Source organism: Pristis pectinata, chromosome 26 (genome assembly GCF_009764475.1).
Source record: "Pristis pectinata isolate sPriPec2 chromosome 26, sPriPec2.1.pri, whole genome shotgun sequence".
NCBI lineage: Eukaryota > Metazoa > Chordata > Chondrichthyes > Rhinopristiformes > Pristidae > Pristis > Pristis pectinata.
Window position 1 is genome coordinate 32,282,235 of NC_067430.1, and position 11,429 is coordinate 32,293,663.

General features: G+C 45.4%; 1 protein-coding gene across 5 annotated transcripts in view; it reads right to left on the reverse strand.

Moving 5' to 3' along the window:
* The window catches only part of mib2 (MIB E3 ubiquitin protein ligase 2), a 215,715-nt gene extending 204,302 nt beyond the window's left edge, over positions 1–11,413 (reverse strand). For all 5 annotated transcript variants that reach the window (XR_007958246.1, XR_007958247.1, XM_052039217.1 and 2 more), the window contains exons 1-2: positions 11,270–11,413; positions 645–824 (exon numbers count right to left, since the gene is read on the reverse strand). The gene's annotated coding sequence lies outside the window, so the exon portion shown is untranslated. The remainder of the gene's footprint in view (positions 1–644; positions 825–11,269) is intronic.
* Between the last annotated feature and the right edge of the window lie 16 nt (positions 11,414–11,429).

The window sequence follows — 11,429 nt, forward strand, 5'->3', positions numbered from 1 at the left end:
ACTGATACGAATCTAGGATTTAAATTATTTTTGTTGACTCTGCAACGTATTCAGATTTAACGCACATCGTGATTGACATGAAGGGAGAATGACCTCCTCCTCTGCTGTCATTCTGTGACTTTTTAGAACATAGAACAGTACAACACGGGAACAGGCCCTTCGGCCCACAACGCTGTGCCGAACTAATTTAACTAGTCTGTTGTTTCTATACAGATGAAAAGATTCAGAACAAATTTAGCAATTTATGACTTCTTTTGACAACAAATAGTTTCAATAAGTTTCTGTAAGGGGGCGGCACGGTAGCGTAGCCGTTAGCGCGAAGCTATTACAGCGCCAGCGATCGGGGTTTGATTCCCGTCGCTGTCTGTAAGGAGGTTGTACGTTCTCCCATGTCGGCGTGGGTTTCCTCCGGGTGCTCCGGTTTCCTCCCCCATTTCAAAGATGTATGGGTAGGTGAATTTGGGGGTTTAAAATGGGCGGCGTGGACTCTTGGGCTGGAAGGGCCTGTTACCACGCTGTAAATAAAATTTTTAAAAAATTTAATAACAAATTATAATTAAACAAACATGTAATTTTCCAGTTCCAGCACACAGGCACAATACATAGACCCAAAGGAAATTATCATTGACACAAAATCCACTCACCATGTATTGTTTAGTGAAGAAGTAACAAACAGAAAAAGTATCCATTATTCCAGGGAGTTACACAAAAGATACCCGTGGCAAGTAAACACAGGTATGATGTTCAACAAGGGCAACTGAATTCAGTTCTTCAGCAGTCAGTGAGAAGGAACCAGTGTAATTATTGATTCTGCTGAATGTCACCTGAAAATAAAAAAAAACTAGTCAAACATCAAGTACTGCAGCAAATAAAATTCTCACTTTACAACTAAGTAATGGAGAGGGGTCTCACATGGTTGAAAAACAATAGCTTTAAAATATGCAGCCCTCCCTGTTGTAACTTTATGAAAGCAGATCTATAGAAACACAGGAAAAAGCACGAGTAGGCCACTTGGCCCTTTGAGCTTGCTCTACCATTCATAGTCATAGGGTCATGAAGCAGAGAGGCCCTGAGGCCTACCATCCATACTGACCCCATTCACCAGCAGTTGGTCTGTAGTCTTCTCTGCCTTGGTGATTCAAGTGCTTGTCTAGATTCTTTTTAAATGCTGTGAGAGTCTCTACCTCCACCACCATCTCAGGCAGTGTGCATCAGTCTTCACTGCGGAAAATACAAGCAACAGCCCATAAATTGCTGCAAATCAGGCATTGGAAGAGAGGGAGGAACTCAGGAAAATTACAAATCACCAGGACAGTGGAACTGAGCAAATTGTTGGATCTGCCTGCTGATGTCTCAGGATTCTGATGGACTTCATCCTGGGACCTTAAAAGAAGTAGCCAGTGATATAGTTGGTGGATTGCCTTTAATTTTCCAAAATTCCCAAGATCCAGTGAAAGTTCTATTAGATTGTAAGAAGGCAAATGTAACTTTGACAAAGGGAGAGACACAGGAAGTTGGAAACTACAGGCCAATCAGCTTAAAATCAGTCACAGAAAAAATATTAGCATTTATAAAATACATTATGGAAGGGCACTTTGAAAAATTCAAGGTAACCAGGTGAAGTCAATATAGTTTTCTGAAAGGAAAATCACGTTGATCAATTTATTGAAGTTCTTTGAAGCGACGGAGTCTTTTCCCCTGGGTAGGGGGGTACAAAACTAGAGGGCACAGGTTTAAAGTGAGAGGGGAAAGATGTAAAAGGGACCCAAGGGGCAACTGTTTCCACACAGGGTGGTGAGTATATAGAGGAAGTGGTAGAGGCAGGTACAATTAGGTTCAAGTTTATTGCTGTCATGGGCATATATACACAGGACATAAATGCCATGAAAATTGGCTTTATGCAGCAGCAGCACAGTACATTATAAGACAAGGACAAACATAAGTTTATATAAATTTAACACAAGTTACACATAAATGTCATAATTACAGGTGAAAGTTAAAATACATTTGGAAGGTACATGGATAGGAAAGGTTCAGAGCTATATGAGCCAAACAGGCAAATGGAACTAGCTCAGTTAGGCAACTTGGTTGGCAAGAATGAGTTGGGCCAAAGGGCCTGTTTCTGTGCTGTATAACTCTAAGACTGTCCAACATGAGCTGCAGATAAAGGGAAACCAGTGGATTTCCAAAAGGAATTCAATAACGTACCACATCTAAGGTTTCTGCTGAAAAATAAAAGCTCATGGTGTGGGAGGCAACATGTTGGCATGGATACTAGCTAATGGCGCAGAGATACTTGTGGTGACAAATTTTAAATTCATATTCTCTAATGGCAGAGGTGGCCGCCATTTGGCCCATCAAGTCTATACTGGCTCTCAGAGCATTCCCACCAGTTTCATTTCACTATAACCCATACTCTCACATGCCTATCAACTATCCTCTAACTCGCCTGCCCACCACCTACACTGGGACAAGTTACAGTAGCCAATTAACCCATGTGGGAGGAAACCGGAGCACCGAGGGGAAACACACTCACTGACTTCAGCATTGAACCTGGGTCGCTGGAGCTGTTCAGCAGCACTTTCTGCTGCACCACTGTGCCTGTATAGTCAAGGATAATATAGAAAATGTGAAATGTTTCATTTGGCAGTAAAACTAAAATGCAGTATTATTTAAACAGTAAGGCATTGAAGAGGTCTGAAAAGCAGAAGATCTGGGTGTCCTGGTGCAGGCTTTGCTAATGGTTAGTATGCAGGATCAGAAATCAGGAAAACTGACATAATGTTATTGAGTGCAAAAGCAGGTAGGATACGTTTGTTATAAAAGTCATTGTTGAGACCACATCTGCAGCACTGTGTACAGTATTGGTCTCCTTACTTAAGGGAAGGATATTATTGTGCTGGAAGCAGTTCAGAAGGTTTATTAGACTGATATCTGAAATGATCATCTTAAGAGAAAGATTGGACAGGCTAGGCTTGTATTCATTACTATTTAGAAAAATGAGAAGCAACTCAATTGAAACATACAAGATCCTGAGAATTTTGATGTGGAGGGGATGTGACTAACTGTGGAAGAATCTAGAATGAGCAACCCCCTTTCTTTAAAAAAAAGGGTCACCCAATTAAAACAGAAGGGAGAAAATTTCTTGAGAACTTTCTTCAAAGGGCAGTGCAAGCAGACTCTTTAAACTTTAGGGCAGAGGTACTGCATATATATTCTTGATGTGCAAGGTCATTGTGGGGAGATGGGAGTGCAGAGTTGAACTTACAGTCAGATCAGCCTTGATCTTACTAACTGCTGGAGCAGGCTCAAGGGACTGACTGGCTGACTTTTGTTCCTAATTCATATCTTCAAATGAAAATTCTTAATTACTCCAAGTACATTAATTCTGGCTTTGACAGTATTAACATCTTTGAGTCAGAAGGTTGTGGGTTCACATCTCATGCCTGAGACCCAGAGTACAGAAATCCAGCCAGGACTCCCTGGGGTTGTTGCAGTATTGGAGGTGCCCTCTTGCTCAAGATCCTGTTCTCTTGGATGGACGCAAACAATCCAGTGGTGATGCTGGAAGACAGAGAGGTTCTCCTCAGGTGTCCAGGATGATATCCATCCCCCACCAACATCACAAAAAAGTGAATTATGTGGTCACGTAGTTGTTTATGAAAGCTTGTGGTGCACAATAGTTTGCTGTATTTCCTGTATTACCAAAAACAGGCATTGTTGAAAAAAATATCAAGTTAGAATAGCTCCAAAAAATTCTTGCACTTCAAAATATGCAATTACTGTCATGTCGAAGATCTAAAGAATGTATAAAAAAAACAAAGGAATCATGCACATTAAACAATAGAGATTCCTCTAAAGCTTCTGTTGAGGATCAAAGATACTGCAACTTTGCTCGTAAAAGCTTTTCAAACTTCTGCAAACTGTATTTAAGTGAAACACAACTTGATATCATTCCTACCTTGTCAGCATTTACAAAAAACTGAGGTTAGCACATTTAAATATGAGTTTTTAAAAAAAAAGGTGCAGTTGAACCCCATATTACAGGGGGTTGTGTTCCTAGAAAATGGTCCATATTGCAATTTTCCATAACACAAAGGAAAATTAATTTTGGTGTTTATTAATTTTTTTTCACATAAATATTGTAAAAGCAAGTTTTTATTCTGTATCCTGGATTTTTTTGGGAATGACTTGTGAACTCTTCAAGGGCAAATCTCTGTTACTCGAACTGCTGTAACTTGGGGTTGCAATGGGAAGAGTGTGATGACGCAGATGAAACGGTGGCAAGATTTGTTTATTATGACACAACAGGCCAGTTGCTCCATCAGTTCAATGCTAGCACCCATCTACTTATTTCCTTGTTACCCTGCAACTTGAGCTCTCTCTCCCACGTGCCCATCAACTCCTCTTTTGGTTCCTTTCCCACACTAAAGGGTAATTCACAGTGGCCAATCAACCAGAGAGTCTTGAGGATATAGGAGGAACCAGAGGACCCAGGAGAAACCCATGCAGCCAGAGTGAGCATGCAGACTCCACGGAGACAGCATCAGAGGTTGGGATTAAACCCAACTACGTGGAGCTGTGAGGCAGCAATACTAATCTCTGTTCATTTAATAATTGCACCACACCTAATTTTATCACACATCCCTGGCGGCCATCAGTTCAAAATCCTACACAATGCAATACAGGATTTGATACCCAATGTTTAAATGATTTCACTGTAACTGCACTGTGTAATGAATTGACCTGTAAGATCGGTTTGTAAGACAAGATTTTCACTGTACCTCGGTACAAGTGACAATAATAAACCAATACCAATCATTTGTGCTTTTGCAGTACCGTTACCATTTCTTCAGATAAGTTATTTTACTAATTTCATGCACATGGTATAACAGATTAAATCAAAGAGGCAATTAAACAATTAGCAATTCCTAATGGAATAATCTATTTAAGAGTTCATTCTTAGAAAATTGAGCAAGGAACCATAATTAAGTCACATGGATGTTTTTCAATATCTTCCAACATATAAATCATTTCTTGAACTTTAAAATATGAATAGTGTTAGATCAGCGTAAATTACTTAAAATTGTACTCATCATTTATGCCTTAAAAACACAGTAGTTGTTAGTTTCACTGGTGAGATGAAAGGACATAAGAAACCGTTCAGCCCTTCATTCCTGCACTAACATCACATCCCTTGATTCCCATCAACTCTGCACACGTTATCACATTCACCACTGCTGGATAGATCGGTGGACCAAGTTGCAAAAAGCAAGTCAAGACAACTTTGCATTATCAGAATGTAATTAAGAAACTGGAGACCAAAATTATTTTAGTCACACGGATGAATAAAGTGGTTCATTCTTCAACAAAAAAAGGCACGTTAGAAATATGCAACTGAATAAGTCTTTGTTTTAAAAGGAAGGAGTATTTGTGACCGCCTGAATAAACCAGGTCTGTTCCAATGGCCTACAGTGTTTCGACACAGTCAGCTAACTGGACGATCATGAAGGCACCTGTCCAAGGGGCTGGAAGGAACTGATGGGAGTGCTGGCGACCATAGGCGTTTGGGGGAGTGTGGGTAATGGCTAATCCACTTTGTTCCTGTACACTGCCATTTGTAAAAGGGAACACTGGTGAAGTTTGACCAGATACGTATCCGTTTCCGCAGCTGAGAAAGTTATATCGGGTGCCATGAAGCAAAACAGAGGAAGCAAGGATTTTTGAGTGGCAATGGCACATAATCACTGAACAGGCATATGGCTGCATCCTAAAGAAGTTGAGATGCAAACGTCTCCAGGCACTCAACTATTACCTTTTATTTGTAAAATGTGTAGACAAATGACAAATAACCAAATGTTATTGTGGGGGAAGTTTACTAAGCAATCTCCACCCTGACAATACGCTCATTACATTGTAGGTAATCTGCTGTAAACATTTTGATGCAACCAAGAATTAAATCATTATTGCTTGAATGCACATGACTGCCACCATCTTACTGGTTAAGATTAAACTAAATGAAGTGCGGTATCAGCATTTATCCGGGGGGGGGGGGGGGGGGGTTGGTGGTGGTGTGGAATGACAGATAGGATCAAGGAAGATCTCAGAGGGCAAAGCTAGGGTTGCCCTGGGGATGAGCGATACATGAGATCATCTGGTCAATGGGTTAATAGGGGCAGGTGGAGAGGAAGAACATTTCTTTTGTTCACACAAGCTATGAGATAAGGACAGTCAGAAAATGAGAACACAGCAAGAGGAATGCAAGAGTTGTAAAATTTGAGTCCAGAGAGTTGAAAAGTTACGTAAGGTGGGGATGGAAGAATGGAGCAGGGAACAGACCCTTCGGACTGCTGAAAGGAGAGGGAAGGGGAAGTCACGTCTGGTGGTGGAATCTTGTCGAAGGTGGTGGAAATTGCAAAGGATGGTCCACTAAAAAGAGACAGGTGGAAGACGAGGACAAAGGGAACTCTGTCCTTGCCCAGTCCAGAAGGAGAGAGGGTGGGATCGGAAGTGGTGTGAAGCAGATGAGATGCAGTCAAGGGATCTGTTACCTATGGTGGAGGGCAAGCTATGGTCCAGGAAGGAAGACCGACCTCTGAGGCACATGTGTTGACTTGGTACTTGTTGCCTGACCCGGGATTTGATAGATTTGTCCAGACCTGTGATCTTGACTACAAAATGCTGGGAATATACTCAAATCCCAAAATAAATTGCTGTCAGTTGCTTTAATCGGTAGAATATTTTCCTTTGCCATTCAATGCCTTAGTCAGAGAGTGACAGAGGGATACAGCACAGAAACAGGCCCTTCAGCCCACTGAGTCTATGCTGATCATCATCCATCCAGTTACACTGATCCTGCACTAATACCACTTTTATTCTCCCCACATTCTCATCAACTCCCCCCTAGATTCTACCAATCACCCACACACTAGGGGCAATGTACAGTGACCTATTAACTTAACAACCTGCTAATCTTTGGGATGTGGGAGGAAATTGGAGCACTTGAAGGAAACCCACACAGCCATAGGGAGAACGGGCAAGCTCCACACAGACAGCGCTGGAGGTCAGGATTGGTCCCACATCTCCAGCATGGTGAGGCAGCAGCGCTATCTGCTGTATCACTGCCCTCTGCTCAAATGGCTCTCAAAATTATTTGACACAATCCTAGAAGCTAAATTTCAATTCCTTTATTTAAATTGGAAGTTTATTTTGTATTTTATTTTCCAAAAACAAAATAAATGGAGCACTCTTTTGGACTCTTTGGAGCATTGATGTACAGAGGGATCTTGGACTGAAAGCAGCAACACCAGTGGACAGGGTGGAAATATGGCACTCTCACCTTCAGCAAGTCATGTTGCAACTGTATAAAACTTTGGTTAGGCCACATTTGGGTTTATGAGTGCAGTTCTGGTTGCCTCATTACAGGAAAGATGTGGAAGCATTGGAGAGGGTGCAGAAGAGGTTCATCAGGATGTTGCCTGGATTAGAAAGTATTAGCTATAAGAGAAGGTTGAGTAAACTTGAATTGTTTACTGTGAAGCATCAGAAGCTGAGGGTGTACCTGATAGAAGTTTAGAAAACCATGAGAGGCAGAGATAGGGTAGGTGGTCAGAGTCTTTCCCCAGCGTGGAAATATCAAATACTAACAGGCAGAGGTTCAAGGCAAGAGGGAGAGAGTTTAAAAGAGATTTGAAAGGCAAATTTTATTTCTTTACACACAGAGTGGTGGGGGCCTGGAACGTGCTGACAGGGGAGGTGGTGAAAGCAGATATGATAGTAACATTTAACAGGCATTTAGACAGGCACTTGAACTGGTAGCGAATGGAGGGATATAGACCATGGCAAGCAGAAGGGATCCCTTTAAATTGGCACCATGATCGACACAGACATCGTGGGCCAAAGGGCCTGTTCCTGTACTGTTCTGTTCTATTCTATTCTATAATGAAGAATGCATACAAGGTCAGCAGACAGTGACCAATTACACAGCAGGTATATTTCCTGTTCTTGAACAGGAAGTATATACTGAGAGAACCAAGATTCTCTCACATTGCGGTTTTAAATGTCTAGGTGAATTTTGAAGACATCAGCTGAGTGTCACCGCTGTTCAGAATGGAAAAGGGAAATTCTGCATTTACACAATGCCTTTCAGGATTTCAAAATTGATTGCACAATAAAACATTTTTGGAGTCACTGCTACAGTGCAGAAAATCTAGCTCAAAACTTGTGTGCAACAAAATCCTACAAAGAGAGGCCATAAGACACAGGAGCAGAATGAGGCCATTTGGTCCTTCAAGACTGCTCTGCCATTCGATCATGGCTGATTTACTTTTCCCTTTCAACCCCGTTCTCCTACCTTCTCATGTAACTTTTGATGCCCTTACTGATCAAGAACCTATCAACCTCCATTTTAAATATACCCAATGACTTGGCCTCCACAGCCGTCTGTGGCAATGAATTTCACAGATTCACCACCTTTGGGCTGAAGAAATTCCTCCTCATCTCTGTTCTAAAGGGACGCCCCTTTATTCTGAGGCTGTGCCCTCTGGTCCTAGACTCTCCCACTACTGAAAACATCCTCTCCACGTCCATTCTATCCAGACCTTTCAATATTCGGTAGGCTTCAATGAGATCCCCACTCATCCTTCTAAACTCCGGCGAGTACAGGCCCACAACCGTCAAAAGCTCCTAATACATTAGCCCTTTCGTTCCCGGAATCATTCTTGTAAACCTCCTCTGGATCCTCTCCAATGCCAGTACAATGAGGTACATGAAAGGATGATCCTTTTGTTTGAGGCAGCCCAAACCACTAGCAAAAGGTCAGCTGCAACAGTGCCAGGGAATCGTTTACATCTCCCCAAGAAGCCCAAAGCCTTGATTTAACACCTCATTTGACATAAGCATCTACAACAGTGTTGCAGTCCCTCAGGCATTCCATTAGAGGGACCAGCCTGACTCTGCGCTCAAGAATCCTGGAATGGGTTTGGACCCACAGTCTTTTAATTCAAAAAGAGCGTTTGCTGTCTTTGATGGCAAACTAAGAATTTTTAAACATTTGAAAGAAGAATCTACAAGAAGCAGAGAAGAAAGAGGCAGTATCACATCTCAACTTAATGGGATGTTCTCTCTCCAACAGATAAACAAATTTTAAAGTTCATATACATTGTGTGAATATTTAGCAATTTAGAATATTTATATTTTCTCATAGCTTTATGACAATGTGAGCAGATGCTTGTCTTGGAGAAGGACACATATAGGGACTAATCACCCAACACTTTAGTATTTGTAAAGCCATTGCTCTGTGCTACAGCTTTAAATAACCTCTAAAACGTTGCAGAACAAATGCCCTGCTCCTCCCCACAGATGTCAATATCAAGATACTAGTAATTCAAACCTCACATTGCCTCTTCTCACTGACTCATATTACTAAGACACCCTTTTCCATCAAACTTCAGCAGCTCCACAGTCAAACTACAGACCCCCACAAAAAGCAGCACCAAACCAAAACCTAGGACTATTCCCATGGCTTTTCCCTAGTAACAAAGGATTGAAATGTTGATCAGTACAAGCATCATGTAACTGGGTCCAGTAGGTTCCCGCAGAGGTCAGAAGGTGCAACAGGGAGGGCCCAGAGTTTCAGAACCCTAACACCAACCCACAATTTTAACACCTATCCCATATTGTGCTCCACACAATGAAATTAAAACAAAATAATAGCGTACAGTGAAATACATAGCTAAAAGAGCACAGAAAGTAACTTTCCTCAACTACTACTTTGAGCTGTGGGAATTAGGTAAAAATGGGATTTGATATTTTAGTGACAATAATCCAGGTGCCGTCCTGTCACATGTGGACAAAAGGACGGCAGGAGGTAAACTTCTGTCAGCAGTGTCCCCTACTCCCACAACACATGGAGCCAATTACCCCCACCCCACCCACCCACCAACACCCTGCCCCACCATCCCTTCCACCACCACCACCACCCACAGCAGCCCCACACTTCTCCCTCCCTCCCTCCACCCTGCCGGCATCCCTTCCCACAACTGCCCACCACCACTTTCTCCCCCCCCACCACCACCACCACCACCAGCTCCCCTCTCGGCAGCATTCAATCCCCATCCTGCCCTACACTGTTCCCTCATCCCACCCCTTCCTTCCCTCCCTCCCCCCTTACCTTCCCTCCCTCCCCCTGCCCTCCCCCCTTACCTTCCCTCCCTCCCCCTGCCCTCCCCCCTTACCTTCCCTCCCTCCCCCTGCCCTCCCCCCTTACCTTCCCTCCCTCCCCCTGCCCTCCCCCCTTACCTTCCCTCCCTCCCCCTGCCCTCCCCCCTTACCTTCCCTCCCTCCCCCTGCCCTCCCCCCTTACCTTCCCTCCCTCCCCCTGCCCTCCCCCCTTACCTTCCCTCCCTCCCCCTGCCCTCCCCCCTTACCTTCCCTCCCTCCCCCTGCCCTCCCCCCTTACCTTCCCTCCCTCCCCCTGCCCTCCCCCTTACCTTCCCTCCCTCCCCCTGCCCTCCCCCCTTACCTTCCCTCCCTCCCCCTTACCTTCCCTCCCTCCCCCTGCCCTCCCCCCTTACCTTCCCTCCCTCCCCCTGCCCTCCCCCCTTACCTTCCCTCCCTCCCCCTGCCCTCCCCCTTACCTTCCCTCCCTCCCCCTGCCCTCCCCCCTTACCTTCCCTCCCTCCCCTGCCCTCCCCCTTACCTTCCCTCCCTCCCCCTGCCCTCCCCCCTTACCTTCCCTCCCTCCCCCTGCCCTCCCCCCTTACCTTCCCTCCCTCCCCCTGCCCTCCCCCCTTACCTTCCCTCCCTCCCCCTGCCCTCCCCCTTACCTTCCCTCCCTCCCCCTTACCCTCTCTCCCTCCTACCTTCCCTCCCTCCCCCTTGCCCTCCCTCCCTCCTACCTTCCCTCCCTCCCCCTTGCCCTCCCTCCCCCTTACCTGCCCTCCCTCCTACCTTCCCTCCCTCCCCCTTACCCTCCCTCCCTCCTACCTTCCCTCCCTCCCCCTTACCCTCCCTCCCTCCTACCTTCCCTCCCTCCCCCTTGCCCTCCCTCCCTCCTACCCTCCTCCCTCACCCCCACCCCTGTATCGCCCCCCATTCCAACCTCTCCCCCCGCCTGCACTCCCTCCCCCACAAAGTCCGCTGCCTTTCCCGTCCCTGCAGCCGCCACTCGGTCACACGGCCCCGGGGCCGGGGAGGCCACTGTCCCCGTCCGCTCAAGCCTGGGGCCTCGGCACCGGGCGAGCCCGCGGGAGTCGCCGCCGTCACTCACCCGCCATCCCGCTCCCTCCGCACAACGTTCCGGTGCTGCTGCTCTCGGGGGAAGCATTAGCTGGACGGAGCGCCCGCTGGCCCTCATAGAGCGGTTTCAGGAGCGCGTCATCATAAAAGATCCCCCGGCGCCTCGTCCTTCCTGTTCCCCAGAACAGAAC